The following is a 17,781-nucleotide window of genomic DNA, read 5'->3' on the forward strand; positions in this document are numbered from 1 at the left end:
GACAGATAATTGGGTGGAGGTTTACCGTCCTGTAAGGCGACAACCTAAAGAAGCAAAGCAAAGGTTCAGATTGAAGTGTGTTCATGTGCTTAAACATGCAATTACAAATCTGTGGAAAGAGTTAAAGCTGATGTTCACAGATGTGATCCATCCATTCTTACTGAGCTTGATTGATTTAGCAAGCATAAAAGGCAAAGAAAATATTTAACTACATGTGCAATGCTGGTAGATTCATACTTTGACTTGCAGCTGCAGAGAACTGTGGACTGTCAAAAATTCCTTGAATCTATTTTCACCATGAAGGAAGCGCTAAGAGATGCATCATAAGCAAAATCCTCAAATTTTCTTCTGATATTTTTGGTGAATATTTTTTGGGATTGAAGCAGAATGAAATTAATCTGGAAGCTTTTCTTTTATTTGCTCAAACGGTCACTTGGCTATTTGTCTCTTTCAGAAACACAAATAACTGACCAGCACAAAACAGAAACAATTGACACCATGATAATAAAGATATACATCTTATCACATAAAATACAGACTTAAGTCTGTGGGTCTTACTTTAAACAATGAATGATTAATTATTTTTAATCCACTTATAATCAGTCTGCATCTGACAGTGATTTATGTTTCAGTCTTAATATCTAAGCAGAATTTCATGCAAAGTGCAACAAACATGTTTTTTAATTAAAGATTGTGTTCTGTGTGCTAAAGTTTTAGTTAAAAATAAATATATTCATTATTGCACTTAATTTCTGTTTTTATTTGCATTACTTAAATACACAACTAACCTGGAGTGTTTCTTTTGTTGTTTATTTGCTGACGTTTAAATTAATTCTCATGAAATTCTTCTTCCTCAACCCGTCTTCACATTTAGCTAATCACTGGCAAATGGTTATTGTTTAATTTTTAGTTAGAAATACAAGAAAAAGTCTCAACTTTTCTGACTGAACTGTGAAGGTAAGTTTATGTCTTTGCCCATTATAAAAGTGAAATGTCACTCAGGTCGAGGTCTTTAAGTATCAAAACTGATGTTCTAATTTACATGAAGGTTCCTTGGAATGTTTGTTCCCCATTAAACTTCTCGTTTTGCATATGGTCTGTTGCCATTTCTTACGCACATTGCAAACTGGCGTAACGTATTCCAGAAAGTGCTTCGTCATTCAGTTTGTAGCATTGTCTTGCTTGGTAAGCATAATTTATTTTAATGAGAGGGCTACACAGCCACTCAGCAGAGTCAATGGGTGTTGATTTGTGATAAAGTATTTAGAAAATTTTAAAATTGCATCACATATTTTGCAAACTTTTGCCTAAAAATCTAATTAAGGGTGCGTTGTCAAAAAGTTGCTTAAGAGCTCATATTTTAAACAGTGCTACTTTCCTTCTTAGCTCTAACAGTATACCAAGGACACATCAATCTTTTTCATATTTAAAATACAAACTACATAAATTATATTTCTTTTTTCAGAACACTATTATAAAAATATAACCCATTTGATATTACAGATCAAACTGCAAATGGAGGGAAGCATGCAGCACCTGTTATATGTCTTCGAGCACCTGGTCCTGCAATGTCTGTCCACCGACCTCCATCATGAGTTCCCATGGTAACTATCAGCTGTGGTGGCCTAAAATTTGGGCAGGAAAGATGTTTGTCAACTTCATTCCGCGGCTTTCCCAAGGGAAAAAAGAAACACAAAGCCATAGAAGTGTTTTACTTGTTTGTAGACATTGACTTCAGCTAACAACACTACACTGTGCTTCATTTAACCAGTTAAAACACTACAGAGGTCTGTGTCTCTGCAGAAAAAGCAAGGAACACCAGATGCTGTCTTCGCTTCTTAGTCCATTCTTGTACAAAGAAAATGTTGTAGAAAAGAATATTTTAGTATAGTTCTTCAAATCCAGCCCTGAGGGCCAGTGTCCTGTAACTTTAGATGTGTTCCTGTTCCAACACACCTGAATCAAACGGCTGAATCATCTCCTCAGAATGGAGTGAAGATCTCCAGAGTCCTGCTGATGACCTGATTACTTGCTCTGGGTGTGATGAAGCAAAAACACATCTAAAAGTTGCAGGACATCTGCCCTCGAGTCCTGGATTTGAAGACTCCCGTTAGTTTAGCTTAGAGTATAGCTTTGAGCATAAAATCTAAATGAAAATCATTTAATGCAACAGTTTGCCTGCTCCTCTTAATTATTGAATTGGTAGCTTAGCATTTTACATCTGTCAATAGAAAACACATCCATGCACACTTTCTATATAGATAGATTTAAACACACTAAGGAAAAACTCCAAAAACCTTGTCAGTGTAAGATACTCACATCAAGTCCAGATTGTAGTAGTTACAGTTGATTGTTTACCAAAAAATAAAATTAGACTACAATGTGATTCTACATATATACATGGTTGTTGTGCAGCCCAGTCTAATTCTACATGTCTGAGTTGCTGCCTCCCCAGCAGTTGACCACACAGCTTCCCCATAAAAAGCTCAACTGTATATTCTTCCATAGATCATAAAAGATTATAGGCACCTCTTGTGAACACTGAAAGGAACAAGGCTGTATAGTATCTGATGGACCCACACATAAATGCTCCATTCCTAGAGAAGGCGACTTGTGATCTGAGTTTTGACAATTTTGGATTTATTTACCATTTTTACTAGATTTTGCATTTACCTATAGATATTGGGTGATTTGCTTATTCACTATTTTCATATTTAACTTTTCTAGTGTTTACATAATGTCATTAATAATCATTCTTGGGTTCATCTGTTGCCTCAATTCTTTCCAAGTGGAACTGCTTTCTGCTTGTGGTTTCCTTTCAGTGATATAACACCAGTGTTTTTATTTATTTATTTAATTTTTAAGCTGACATCAATATATTTCCTGCCTTCTGTCCACATTTGGGCCCCCCTCACTCCCAGTATCAGCCTTTAAACCACTATTCTTGAAGCAAACATTAAAGCTTATTAAAACTGCCATCGTAAACCACACCACCATCATTATCTACGCTTATCCACCCTCACTAAAGTCATCTTTTCTGTTATTTGAAGTACGAAAAATTACACAGTGTCACAGCTTGGACAGGAAATGAGCCAATTTGCAAAACTTTGAAAGACTTTGTGTCCAAAATTGATTTAATGAGGACAGGTCAACAAAATCTAAAAGCAAAAGGCTCTGTGTGGTAACAAATTGTAGGAAATTTTTCAAAGACTCTTTCAAAGTAAACTGGATGGAATTAGCTCATATGCTTTCATTGCCCAAACACTACAGTTTAACACTGGTTTTAAAATATTTTTTAAAAAGGGAGTGAGAAAAAATAATTCCTCTGTAACAAAGTGGAGATGGAGGTATATGTACCTTTATCCATCACTACATTTATTAGCCATTATATTTTATCCTTTGAGTGCTTTTCCCTCAGCTCACAAAAGCATATTTTCTACTTTGTTTGTGCATCTATAATTATTTGATTGTGCAGAGGTGCAGCAGTGATGAACAATAAGTCAACAATAAAAAAAAATCAGAGGTTTATGAAATAATATACCATGAACTCATTGAGTCATGTGACTTTCTGGAATCTATCAGGCAATCAAAAATAATTGTTTTACGAATCTAAATTATATGCAAGACGAAATATCAACATATGTACATTTACATACTGTAAATGTACTGGCTAAGCCAGTGAGTTTACATTATGTTTTCTTTGTTGATCTGTTCTGGTTCTTTGTGGTGCTTAAAATACATTAATTGTTTCACTTGAAATCAAAGGGCTGTTCATCTTGAAAGCATGAAGCATAAATAAATCTCAATAAGTATTTATTTTCAAAACACTAAATCCATCCATTGTTTCAACCCTCATGTCACTAAGGTGCTCTGGGGTACCTGTTGTAATTGAAAAAATATTTGTGAGATTATAAAAAACATAAATTATAATAGTTGCTTCAAATAGTTTCACTGGATTGCTGCACTAATAATAAGGCAAAGGGTTATAATTAAGGTTGAGAAAAGAATGTTTCAACTAGATAGTTTAAAATACAGAATCGTGTATGTTTTTAATCGATTGTAATCGATTGTATCTGAGTCTCATTATGCAACAAAAATACAGAAGCTACTTATATCCAGATAAAAAACTGGTTAGAAATATTTCTTTGTTTATGTACAGTTAGGGCCAGAAATATTTGGACAGTGACACAAGTTTTGTTATTCTAGCTGTTTACAAAAACATGTTCAGAAATACAATTATATATATAATATGGGCTGAAAGTGCACACTCCCAGCTGCAATATGAGAGTTTCCACATCCAAATCGGAGAAAGGGTTTAGGAATCATAGCTCTGTAATGCATAGCCTCCTCTTTTTCAAGGGACCAAAAGTAATTGGACAATGGACTCTAAGGGCTGCAATTAACTCAGAAGGCGTCTCCCTCGTTAACCTGTAATCAATTAAGCAGTTAAAAGGTCTGGGGTTGATTCCAGGTGTGTGGTTTTGCATTTGGAAGCTGTTGCTGTGACCAGACAACATGCGGTCAAAGGAACTCTCAATTGAGGTGAAGCAGAACATCCTGAGGCTGAAAAAAAAGAAAAAATCCATCAGAGAGATAGCAGACATGCTTGGCAAAATCAACAGTCTGGTACATTCTGAGAAAAAAGGAATTCACTGGTGAGCTTGGGAACTCAAAAAGGCCTGGGCGTCCACGGAAGACAACGGTGGTGGATGATTGCCGCATACATTCTTTGGTGAAGAAGAACCCGTTCACAACATCAACTGAAGTCCAGAACACTCTCAGGGAAGTAGGTGTATCTGTCTCTAAGTCAACAGTAAAGAGAAGACTCCATGAAAGTAAATACAAAGGGTTCACATCTAGATGCAAACCATTCATCAATTCCAAAAATAGACAGGCCAGAGTTAAATTTGCCGAAAAACACCTCAAGAAGCCAGCCCAGTTCTGGAAAAGTATTCTATGGACAGATGAGACAAAGATCAACCTGTACCAGAATGATGGGAAGAAAAAAGTTTGGAGAAGAAAGGGAACAGCACATGATCCAAAGCACACCACATCCTCTGTAAAACATGGTGGAGGCAACGTGATGGCATGGGCATGCATGGCTTTCAATGGCACTGGGTCACTTGTGTTTATTGATGACATAACAGCAGACAAGAGTAGCCGGATGAATTCTGAAGTGTACCGGGATATACTTTCAGCCCAGATTCAGCCAAATGCTGCAAAGTTGATCGGACGGTGCTTCACAGTACAGATGGACAATGACCCCAAGCATACAGCCAAAGCTACCCAGGAGTTCATGAGTGCAAAAAAGTGGAACATTCTGCAATGGCCAAGTCAATCACCAGATCTTAACCCAATTGAGCATGCATTTCACTTGCTCAAATCCAGACTTCGGACGGAAAGACCCACAAACAAGCAAGACCTGAAGGCTGCGGCTGTAAAGGCCTGGCAAAGTATTAAGAAGGAGGAAACCCAGCGTTTGGTGATGTCCATGGGTTCCAGACTTAAGGCAGTGATTGCCTCCAAAGGATTCGCAACAAAAATGGAAAAAAAACTATTTTGTTTGGGTTATGTTTATTTGTCCAATTACTTTTGAGCTCCTAAAATGTGGAGTGTTTGTAAAGAAATGTGTACAATTCCTACATTTTCTATCAGATATTTTTGTTCAACCCTTTAAATTAAACGTTACAATCTGCACTTGAATTCTGTTGTAGAGGTTTCATTTCAAATTCAATGCGGTGGCATGCAGAGCCCAACTCGCGAAAATTGTGTTACTGTCCAAATATTTCTGGCCCTAACTGTATAATGTGTAACTTATGATAAAATTACCCATGAAAAGATCATGAAAGGTTTTTTTTTTGTCTGTAACCCACATTGAAAGAAGCAAAATCTTTGGTATCCTCAACAATAAAGCTTTAATATCTTTTTACTAACTATTATTTTTTTTAGATTAGGACTCAAAGTGTCCACATTGGACATCTTTGTGCAGTTTATTTGACTTACATGCCCTAAAACGAATCAGGCTACAGATAAATTAAGTTATTGGAATTAACTGGTTTTATGATTTGCCTCCTGTAAATTATCATTTTTCTTGTGGTTTCCATTTTATCATCACTTTGTACGAACAAAATGATGAACAGCATTACAAAGGAACTACTTCGGTTTCCCTTGAATGGAGAATTTGGCCATTTTTAGAGTTGCAGTTTTCTGCTATTCTTTCAAGTGGTGTTTTTATGTTCACATACCACATGACTTCTCTTGATAAGAAGGTTGAGTTTCTAAAAAAAATATTGGGATTCTATGTGTGACATCTGGACATATAAATAAATATGAGTTTTTGTAAATTTTTTATTTGATTTATTCAGGTTATTATATGTCCTGTAATAAAACCTACCTGGACATTTTTACATAATGAACACTGGTTCCCTCTAATTTCCATTTTAATCACTCGGTGCAAAAGCAAACAAACACCTCTCTTATTTCCACCTCGTTTAACAAACAATGCAAGAATGTTTATGTAGCTCATAATTAAGAACCTATCGGAAAAATAAATTGTTTTATCCCCAAACCAACATAACTTAAGTGAGCTGAACTCACAGAATTCCCTTGCACATGCCCCGATATTAAAGATTTAAAGTTTTGTGAATTAATCTTTAATCCTGGAAGTGTTAGGCAATGAGAGCAATATGTCACTTGTCCCCTTACCTCCAGGGTAGTTGGCAACCATGAGAGCTCAGTGTAGTTTGAGTTGTGGCCTATTTACCTAAGAGTCACTGATTTGAAAAGAAATTACTGCAACAAAGTTAAATCTCCTTTACAAATATGAGTAATATACAGTATATACAGTATACTATAATGCAAAAGGAGTAAATTAGAATGTGGGAAAACAGTTTTCAAATATATAAGGAAAACCTTCAGGTTCATGTTGTTTAAAAAAAGTGTGATTTTGCAAAGAAACATTCATTCTAAATTGCACTTTGAGATGTTAGAGAAATTTTAGATCGTTAACCCTAGAGGACTGGAGCTGGTTCTGAGTATTGAGTACTAGGGCATTTCTTTCCCCCCCAAGGTCAGCATTTTATGCTTGACTGTACTCTTTGAGGCTGATTAAATCTGATTTGCACAGACAAAAATCACAGAGGTATTTTCATACCTCAAAGTTCTAGATGCAATGATGGATTCAAAAGTTTTTCTCTGACATAAAATGATTGAGAAACAGAACAATGAAGTAGGAACAGGAAATTTAAAATGAACAGGATCATCATGTTTGGAGGCCCGAAAAAGCTGCTTAATGTGGATGGGAGGCCCACACACGTCTAATTTCTGTTAAACATTTATTGTCATAGGTGGTCACTTTAAAAACCTTTTGCAGATTAAAAAAAACAATAACATTTGGTCTCATTTAACCAGAGCACTTTCACCAATGTGCTCAGTTATGTGCTCTGCTTGAGTTATTACAAACTTATGACTTTTTTTGTAACCCTAGATTTGTAAAGTACAAGACTAATATCTTTCCTATTGACCGATTCTCCCAGCTGAGTTGTGGATTTGCACTCCTTGCCTGGTCTGTCAGTTTGTTTGGATGGTTTTGTCCAGGTAGGTTTAGAGATGTGCGACAGATTTTCTATGTAGAGATGATGGATTAAATCTAAGATGTCCATTGCTTGGGATGATGTTTTTTTTTTTTTCTTTAATTCATTTAATTTATCATGGAATACAAACTCTACATTTCACAACAGTTACAACTTCTGAAAATAGTTAAGCTCAATTAAAACTTTTCTTAACACTTTATAACCCTAAAATAAAAAGGATTTAAAAAAAAAGTAGACAATGTTCTTAGATCTTTGGTCATATAATTCAGAAATTTAGATAACTTAATCATAATAAACCACAAAGTAAAACCTAATATACAGTAAATTTGCACCAATTACATATTTTTCTGTTTTCATCTATGACTGGGATGGTATGTTTGTTTGCCAGTGGTCATGTTTAGCCATCCAGAATAGAAGAGCTTTCAGTAACACTAACAATTTGAGAGTGTACAGTGTAAATGATTAAAACTAAAATTAATATAAATATATTTAAACAAAATCATTTAAAAATATTGCCCTTATGATTTAATTATTTGCACTTAAAAAAATCTACATTGATTTTAAATTTGCTGTGACAGGTGACAGGAATATGTTACAAATAAATCCTACTGGGGCATTTGTTACCATATTGTAGTTGGTCAATGGTGTACATAAGATATGAAATAATTGTCTCAAAGTAAAGATTCAGAAGAGTTAGTCTCTTTGTTTGACAACTTTAAAAGTATTTTATTGAGCAGATAGAATAATTTGAGAAGTGTGTTTCTCAAAATATTTAACAATTTAAAAAGTCATTAAAGATTAATATAATGTGCAAACATATCTAGGACACACCTGAAAACCAGTACAGATTCACAGGGCTCTTTGGGGGCCCTCAAATCATACAGACTTGAGTTTATAGATGAAATAGCCACATTTCAGTGAAATATAAGTGGAAACTGTTATGGAAGTCACCAGAAATGTTACACGAAAACATCTAAATGGAATTACCTTCGACGGGCTAAAGCTTGACTGTAGAAAGAGGAATGAGGTGAAGTGGAAAACTGTCCTGTGGCTTAATAAATCAAAATTTAAATTCTACATCCTTTGGGCTAAAGAGGAACCATCTGGCTGGGTATCAGCACATAGTTCAAAACCCACCATCTGTGATAGTTTGGGGGTGCATCAGTAAACATGAATTCACCAAGTTGCACATTTTGCAAGACACAATACATGTGAATACAAGTTTATTTCTAAATATTTGGAGCAACTTATCAGGCATTTTCTCTTTTTTGTTTACGAACATTACCAAAATCACAATTCACATGGATGTTTTCAGGATGGGTTTTTGCTATTTAGGTAAACTGCTGATGATGTGAATAAGTCAGCAGGGCCTGAGCATATAAGTAATATGAAGACACAGAAAATCTCAACAACATTAAACTACTGTTCAAAAAGGTGACAGAGGGCAGAAATATTCTTATTGCAATAAGGACAAAGCATCCTAAAACACTCAGTTCTGCAAAGCAATTTAAGGAACCAGCTGCCACTGTCAGGACTCTATGCGAAGACAGCTACTGCTGTCCACTACAGCTTCTAGTTTGTCCAGTGTGACCCTCTCCACCACATATTTAAACATGTCCAACCTTCTGCCAAAGGCCAGACTGGCTTTTTTCACAAAGTATTGAGGCAGCTTGGTGCTGTCCATAGGAGAGACAATGAATTCCCTTCTTGCTCCTGTCCATTCTTAACACAATATATATATATCATCTGAGTTCTTTTAAATGTAGCAGGATCTTGATTTGTATTTAGAATCAGACTGTGCACAGTCCAACCAGGAATAGAGCTAAAACAGTCCCTTAAAGGATGACATAGCTGTACCTTACTTTCCAAAAATTATAGTTCCCTGGTCTTATAAACTTGGGTTGTTTTGACAGGAAGTCTGTTAATCTGGAAGTGTGGATTATGAACTGCATTCCCTGCAACCTGCCTTTCAAGGGAATGAATGGTGGTAAAACCACTTTAAAAGTCAAAAGAGAAGATTTGCATAGATTTGCAACATCCAGGTTTCTGAGGTTATATATAAGTCCTGGAAAGATTATTTTCTAATGTCCACCTATAAGCCTATTGGAACCATTAATGCCCATTGGTCTCACAAGGAAAATGACAGACTGCTCCAGAACTTTGTTCTAAAACATCAAAAAAAGATTACAGTGACTGTTGGGATTTGATTACAGTACCAAAAGAAGGAAATATGAATTGGTTTCCACTCGTCTTGCTTGTTTTTTAAGATGAAAGATCGAAAATATGGGCACTCTAACCACTTCACAGACAGAAGAATCTATGAACTCCCATGTTTCCATTTGAGTACACGTTGATTCATGTTTGGCTCATATTTGCAATATGCAAGTCCCTGCTTTGAAATGTTTATACTGAAGCAACCTCTCATATACCAGCATTTTATTTGAGTCAATATAAGACCCTTCTGTTGCACCTCATCTAGAAAGGTGAGCACACACTTTATTTTACTCTTCTGTAAACCATGAGAGTCTTTTTATTTAAAAAAAAACAAACAAACAAAACAACAACTCATGTACATCTGTGGAATGAGACTCACTTCCATGATTCCTTTGTTTGCTGCTCTTTTTCTTCTGAATGTCATTGTTTGTCTGCAGTCATTTTTTTTGTACTCCTAACAAAACAAGAACAACAAAGAAAGTGACATGATTGGTCTTCACTGAAATGCAATCAAGCTTTTGATGAGCTCTTGTTCTCTGTTCTATTTCCATTTCCTTCTCATTTGCTACTATCTGCTGTTACAGATTGCAGGTTCGGAAATAAATTAAAACAATGAGACATTCTTAAGCTACAGATCTGTTTGACCCAAGACAGCCTTTTAGAACACACAATGCCTGATTTTTACTGATAGCCTGAGATTTACAATTACTCTGTCCAGATCGGCACTTCAAGGAGTGATATTGATCGCCTTAAGAGGATTATTTGTATGATCCCCTTTTCCATCCCATTTTCCTTCTGGATGTTAAGCCACTTAAAATTAGGGCTACCCTTTTAAAAATGATGCTTATGGTAATTCCCATTAGCTTCATCATCTGATTAAATTAAGGATAAAATAAGCAAGAAAATAGCAATGTCTCCTCCTTGAAGTGTGAAGAATTACTGTGGAGATGTGATTTGCAGACATGGTTGTCAGTTTTCTGGCTCGAGCTTTGGAAGAGAAGCCATTTCCTCCGTTTTCCTAAGAGGTTTATTGCATTCCAGCACAGTGGGACTGTAGCGCTTTGTCGTGGAAAAGGCCTAGATGCTTAGGATAAAGGGCTATTTCCCTTTCTGCTCAAAGGAAAGGAAGAGACACATCTGTCTACGTTCTGTTTTATCTTTCCCATTCTTTCACTTGTTTTATCTTCCCTCCTAATCTGCTCATCCCAACTCACTTAATCTAGGGAGCCTACGTGACCAAAGACTGTGATGACTCCTCGCGAACCACTCACTGTTTCTGTTAGATTGTTCTCTCAAGTTGGCCATGAGAGTTTTCAGCAGGTCAAAGTTGTGTGATTTAATCAGTATACTGGCTCTTGCTTTTGGTTTGGATTTCACCCAAACTTGTGTTTTATGTTAAAGACGAGATACCACTGAGTGCACAAACTTCTGCATTCATATTCATACATTCATAGAAAAAAGATGTAATAAAAACAACCAACTCCACCTTTTGGGAGTTAGGAGGTCAAGGTTTAAGGCTTTAGTTTATATGGACGAGTAATTTATATGCACCTGAGCAGCAGCAGCACCCATGTGAGCTTGATAGCTAACACAGTCAAAACAAAATGCGGTGTGCATACATGCGTAACAGTGTCAGATTTATTATCCATGGCAGCGCTAAGCTTGTCAGCCTTGACCAAAGGTACCTTACCTGTAGTGGAAAAAATGGTGATTTGAAGCTGAAAAACAAGCTACTATTTACGCAAGTATGAACTTAGGCAGCAGCAGTCTTTCACAGTCATTTCCCAGCTAAAAAAGCAAAAGGAAACTCCTGCTTGAAATAATAATAATAATAGTTCTAAAGAATTCTTATAGGAATAATAGAAAGTATAAATGATCAAATACATTTTTCTAAAATGTAAAATACAGCTATAAAACTGTATGCTAGCCTCATGTGAACAACAAGTAAAGATTGATTTTTTCATAGTGTTTTTCCTAGTTATTTTAAACATGCCCATGGCATCTAGCTTGGGCTGGTACTATGTGTGTTGTTTTTAATGCATATGTAAATGTTTTTGTTGGTAAACAAAGTTAATTTCTGACACCAAATTACACTCACCAACAGCTTTATTATGAGCATTTTGTTAGGTTGGACCCCCCCCCATGCCTTCAGAACTGACTTACTTGTGCCGCAGATTCAACAGGGTGTTGGAAACATCTCTCCGAGATTTTGGTCTTGATAGCATCATGCAGCTGCTACAGATTTATCAGCTTAACTTCCATATAATATCCCATTGCACCACATCTCAAAGGTGTCCTGTCAGATGAACATCTGGGGTCTGTGGAGGCCATTAGAATAGAGTGAAGTTAATGACATGTACAAAAAAACAGCTTAACCGTATCAACCAGCCATTTCTACCCATATTCATTGAGTATTTTAGTGTCTGTGCATTATCTGTAAACCAATAAGTAGTAAATTAATGCAGATGTCTCAAGAAAAATAAATGAACAAAGAAAATTAGTAAAATAAAACAAAAAAAGTGCAGTTTATGTCTGAATAAGACTGAGAATGTTGACATTACTGTGAAGGGTTAAAGGAGTCGTTCTACCTCTCTTTTGTTACAGAAAGACTGGGGTGAAAGAACTGCTTTGTCCAATTAAATGAAATATCACCTACAACAGAAGGAGCTGTTTTGTCTGTGACAAAACAGACAAGACAAGATGGGAGTTATTGTTAACAATGTGGAGGACATGACTACAATAGAGTGGGAACAGAAAAGAGATCCACCGCATTTCAAATTAATTTGTCTGCAAACAACGTAAAACAACATTTGCCTTTTGGAATTTTTTCATTAAGACTCTTGGCTTTTTGTGTATTATTGAACACGTCTTACATAAAAAGCCGACTGTCTTTCAGATGTCTGCAGTGTCAGATCTGACTAATCCCAAAGTGTCCCTACCTGCTAACCCTTTGTCTTACCCCTACAGCTTACACAATCATGCTGAGATGCTACTTTGTTTTGTGAAATAAGAGTAAATGTACTTGCAAAAAACACACATTTGTCCTTCTTCTTTAAAATATATTTAAAAATCTGTTTTGATTGTTTTGAGTTTTGTATGTGGATATATGGTAGCTTTTTCTTATAACCCTCTCATAGCATTGCATATCTGTTTCAGTTGCATAGAAAGATAATATGACCTCTGATTCAATCTGGATCCGAGCTACATCAGGAAGCCACAAATTGTTAGGGAGACACCAAACAGCAACAAAGCAGAAGACAGCATTATACCACATATATACATCATTGGTACAGAATCAGCACAAGACCTACAACAATGATACCCCAATGACTAAAAACTTCACTAGATCTCATATTATACTACACAGATGTTCTATCGGCACTAATGAAGACTCTTTTACCTTTGTGAGACACAATTTGATCTACTTTCTGATTACTCATGCTAATATTGAATTGATCATTTGTTAGTGCCCATAGATCTTGCAGAACGCATTGAATGTTCATTTTCACATCATCAAATTGACACCATCCATACTTCAGACATGACAGGACTTAATATTTCACCAAAGGGACTCCATTGCTGTATGCAGACCCAAAGCATGTTTTAAAAATCCCAACATACAAGACAAGAGAAGAAATTATGTAGAGGTTTTCACAAATATGAAAAATGCAGCCATGTATGACTGTTTGTTTATGACACTTTTGTATCCATGCATGTATTAAAATTATGAATTTGATTGTGTATCAACTTCTTAAATACAAAATACTGCTAAAATACATTAGCAGTATTTTGATCTTAATGAAGCAACTTCTTTAATTCTTGAAAAAGAGGTATGAATATGACCAGAAAATAGGTTTTTAATTGGATTTTGAATTCTTTTACCACGCAGTTATCAGTAATGGTTATCTCAAGATCTTGACAAGTGTAAATCCAGCGGTAATTAGAGCTCAGCAATAAAGGATGCAGCCCCAGACGGCCTGCAGTGTCCTGACTGTGCAGCCAGACTTTTCCAGCTGGAACACCTCTACTCACCAGCTGTAAGATTTCAGCTACAAACCCGGGGGGCCTGGCAACATAACAAACTGCCCAATAACTGCGGACCATTGGAGGAGAAAAACCATCATCACTATGTTCTTGTTGTAGTTGTTAGATGGGCACAACTGTTTTTGTGTTTTAATAATTTCTTTGTTCAGTTTCTTTTTTTTTTTTTTGACAAGTTGTTTGGATAGGAAATTTGTTGAACCCTACTCATAATCCAATGACAGCAGTTTGTCAATGTTGAGGAATAGAAGAATCCAAATAAAAGCTGCAGATATCCTGTTGAGATCAATGAAATCAACAAACGAGGGAGATGTGGAACCTACCGTTTATCACCAACATCCACTCTTATTTGAAAAGATGGCACTGAAATTAATGGAGTGTTTTATTATTTTCCAAGTTCCACTAGGCTATCTTCAGGGTTAATAAATCTGTCAGTAGTAAAATTTCCCCTCACAGATGAGAAAATATATTTCTCTGTTCAGCACCTACATATTCTCCATAAACTATGCCAGTGGGTTTTTTTAAAAAATATTTATATTTTTACAACTGAGTGAGAATGTAGAAAACAAACAGAAATGTCTATGAAGCAATGACTGTGTCAATGTTATAATGGTGAATTTGAGTTATGTGTCTGGAGAACACAGGATGGTAGCCTCCCCATTACTAACCCTCCCCACCATCTGTGCCACATCTCACTCGGGGCTATTCTACAACATCTTTCTGTATCATTTGTTGTCTCCCAGCTTGTTTCCTGTCGTCTGCTTCTTTTCTATATCAGTGCTCACAGTAGTGTTGATACTGTAGATCATAGACCTTAAACAGTATTTAAACTGGTTGTTACAGACCACAATAAACTGCCCTGTAAAACTGATCTTGTCTTATATATTTGGTCATCAAAATGTGCATCTCAATACAATGCCAATACAGTGATGGGAAAATAATTCACTCCTATCACAAAGCAGTTTGACTTACTCATTTGTGAATAAAGTGTCATTCGATACTATTAAGTCTAACAAAGCCAGAAATTCATCTATTAGGCTGAATATCTAATTAATTGCCGTAACAAAACAATAAAATCTCACAAACTGTTACATTTTTGTGTGGTTTCATAAAAGCTGTCTCAAAGAAGCTTTCATCTTTCAACAAAAACGTGTAAACTCTGGTGATACCATTGTAAACTGTGACGGGAAAATACTATTTTTCTAAATATTTTAGAAAGCCTTCCAATGCTGGGGGATTTTGACTTCCATCACAGAGTAAGAAAGGATATTTTAGCAGCTAATTTAATTGCCACACATGTCACTGTATGTTTTGAGAGCGTTCTGTTCCAAGTCCCAGAAAAGGACTGACTCTGTGTTTATGTCTCAGCCTGAATCCCGTTGGCAAGAAAATCTGCAATTTGCCTTTTCCAACAACAGATGCTGTGTATAAATTATGCACTGAAGTCATTAGAAAATAATTTCCTGAATGGCAAAATGCAGGGGGGGAAAAAAGCATTTGTGTGATTTAGTGCCTCGAAAGTGAGCTCGGGTTGAATTTTCTTATACTTGTGAGTGTGTTGTTGTCAGAGCAAACACCTGACAAGTTCAGGAAATATATTTTTTATTAACTTTTTTTATGCATTTCATGCTCCTCAGGACATGCCCCTGTGAGAACCATTTGGTGTTTGTTGATTCTAACACTGCATTCCTGATTATCTTTCAAAGGTGGTGATTGAAGTGATGATTCTCATCTTGACTGTTGCTGTATAATTGGGCAAGGTATCTGTTGTTGGTCTCTGATGAAAGCGCTCCTCTTATCCACAGCTGGTCTGCTACCTTTGATGGCACTTTTTTTTTTTTTTATCTTTGTGGTGCAAACGCAAAGATAATTTTAAACTAATTTACTTATGAGGCATCACAAGTTGTTAAAGATAATAAGATGCCTACACACAATTATAGCAGTCTTGGCCAAACTTCTTAATAAAGTACAAGAAGGACGGAAAAAAATGGTGATTTGTGTGGGCAGGTGGCTCAGGGGAGGTCAGACGAACCTAATGTCTTCTGACAGCTGAACGTGCAGTTTCCTCACTAAGACAGCAGGCATCAGCATAATTCCAACTATATGATGGGGACAAATAATTAAACTAAAACCACCTAAAAGAATTAGGTGGATAGAAGGGTTACTTCCTATCATGACCCTTTCTTCAGTGAGCAGGATGCAAAGTTTAATCAGGAGGGTAAAAACTTTATCCTTAATTTAAAAAAAGGAAAGCTGTCCATCACTACTGTTCATCTTCATGAAATTACAGATTCTCTTAATGTATTTCAAGAAAAGTTTTTCAGCCATTCAATTTTTTTTTTACTTAATTAAGACACTTGCAGATTGGTTTTACCTATCTTTCCGTCTTTCATATTTTAAGGTGAAAACCAAAATTACTTTTCCGCAGTTCTCATTAATTATCTTTGTGCGAGTTTTTGATGGTAAAATTTTTCTTAAATAGAAGTGAAAAATAAAACTGAAGAAAATAGTTCAACAACACACTCTTCAAATTAAACAAAGGGAGTGGCGGCTCATATTATTCCCACTACCAAACCTTGCTTCGCACCAGTTTTTATTAATTCAAGCACTGAAAAAAAGTAAAAATAACTCATAACGTGGCAGCAAGAAAGAATCACTTTCATCAACACCTGAGGTGAGGATTTGACAAATATTTGACAATCATTGAGGAGAAATGTTTGAAATTTCCAAGCTAGTTTCAGTCAAAAACAATAATACAAAAGAATAGCTCAGAAACAGTTATATTGATACAACATATAGTAGTAGTAGTAGTGTCCGCATAGACCTGGTTGCAAAGTGCTATTTTTCAGAGCCCATCTATCTTGGCATTAAATAAATGCTTTGTAGACTTTTGTAGTTGGCATTGAAGGCCAACTCCTGCTTACAATGCTGCCAATACTGATTAGATCAGAGATCAGTTGGTTGGGATTGAGACAAATCCATAAAGGTTCATTTATCATTCAAGAAGAGGTATAAGCCAATAAGTAGTCCAACTCAAACACTTACTAAAATTGCTCCAATATTTATACCTAAAGAAAACAACTGCATCTTTACAGATCAGCATCCATGCATGTCTTGAGTCTAAAACAACATATTAGCCCTTCATCGTCACGGGCCAGGAAATATTGGTGATCTGTAAAAACCAGCTCCTTCCTGGTTTGCTATGTCTTCTAGCTGTACCAATGCATTAATTTCACAGACACACGACTGTCACCACGATATTTAGATGTTTACAGCAATCAGTCTGATTGCCTCACACCTTGTCACATTTTATGCGTTAATCTGTGGCACATCACCCTGATGATCATTCGGGAAGAGAAATGTGATGATGAGAAAACGTTGATGAAATGTCATGCGAACTTTGATTTAAGATTTTACTTATTGGTGTTTTTTTTTATTTGAAAGATCCTTATGTGTATGGCTCACCAGCAAAAATTTGTTTTGAATGCTTAAAATAAAGTTGCTCTATGATTAAAATTTGATAGGGAGTGAGAGGAATTATGCTGCAGTGTGGCTTCAATTCCCCACCTCGCCATCTGTGTCACCAGGTTATGTCTCCAAACCAAGTGCATGTATTGGTTTATTTTTTCCACACAACCTTTAAAAAATGACATACATCAGTTTCAGGCCATGTTTTGTGCATATGCCATGTTTATAAATTAAAACTTGTGGTCTTTGTGAATGCTGGCTTAATCCTAAACTAATGCAACTAATTTAAATGTGGGCAGCACAGAGAGATGCAGTTTAATCTATGGAGCTATTTTTAGGAGCAGATTTGCCTTTTTGTTTAGTTTCAGAATTAGAAAAATATGCTAACTCGATTGCCGACATTTTTGCTATTCAGTGTTGTTCCAGTTGACCTTGTGTGGACAAACAACTACAGCATTATTTTATT

This window comes from Xiphophorus maculatus, chromosome 1 (assembly GCF_002775205.1).
Source record: "Xiphophorus maculatus strain JP 163 A chromosome 1, X_maculatus-5.0-male, whole genome shotgun sequence".
NCBI classification, from domain to species: domain Eukaryota; kingdom Metazoa; phylum Chordata; class Actinopteri; order Cyprinodontiformes; family Poeciliidae; genus Xiphophorus; species Xiphophorus maculatus.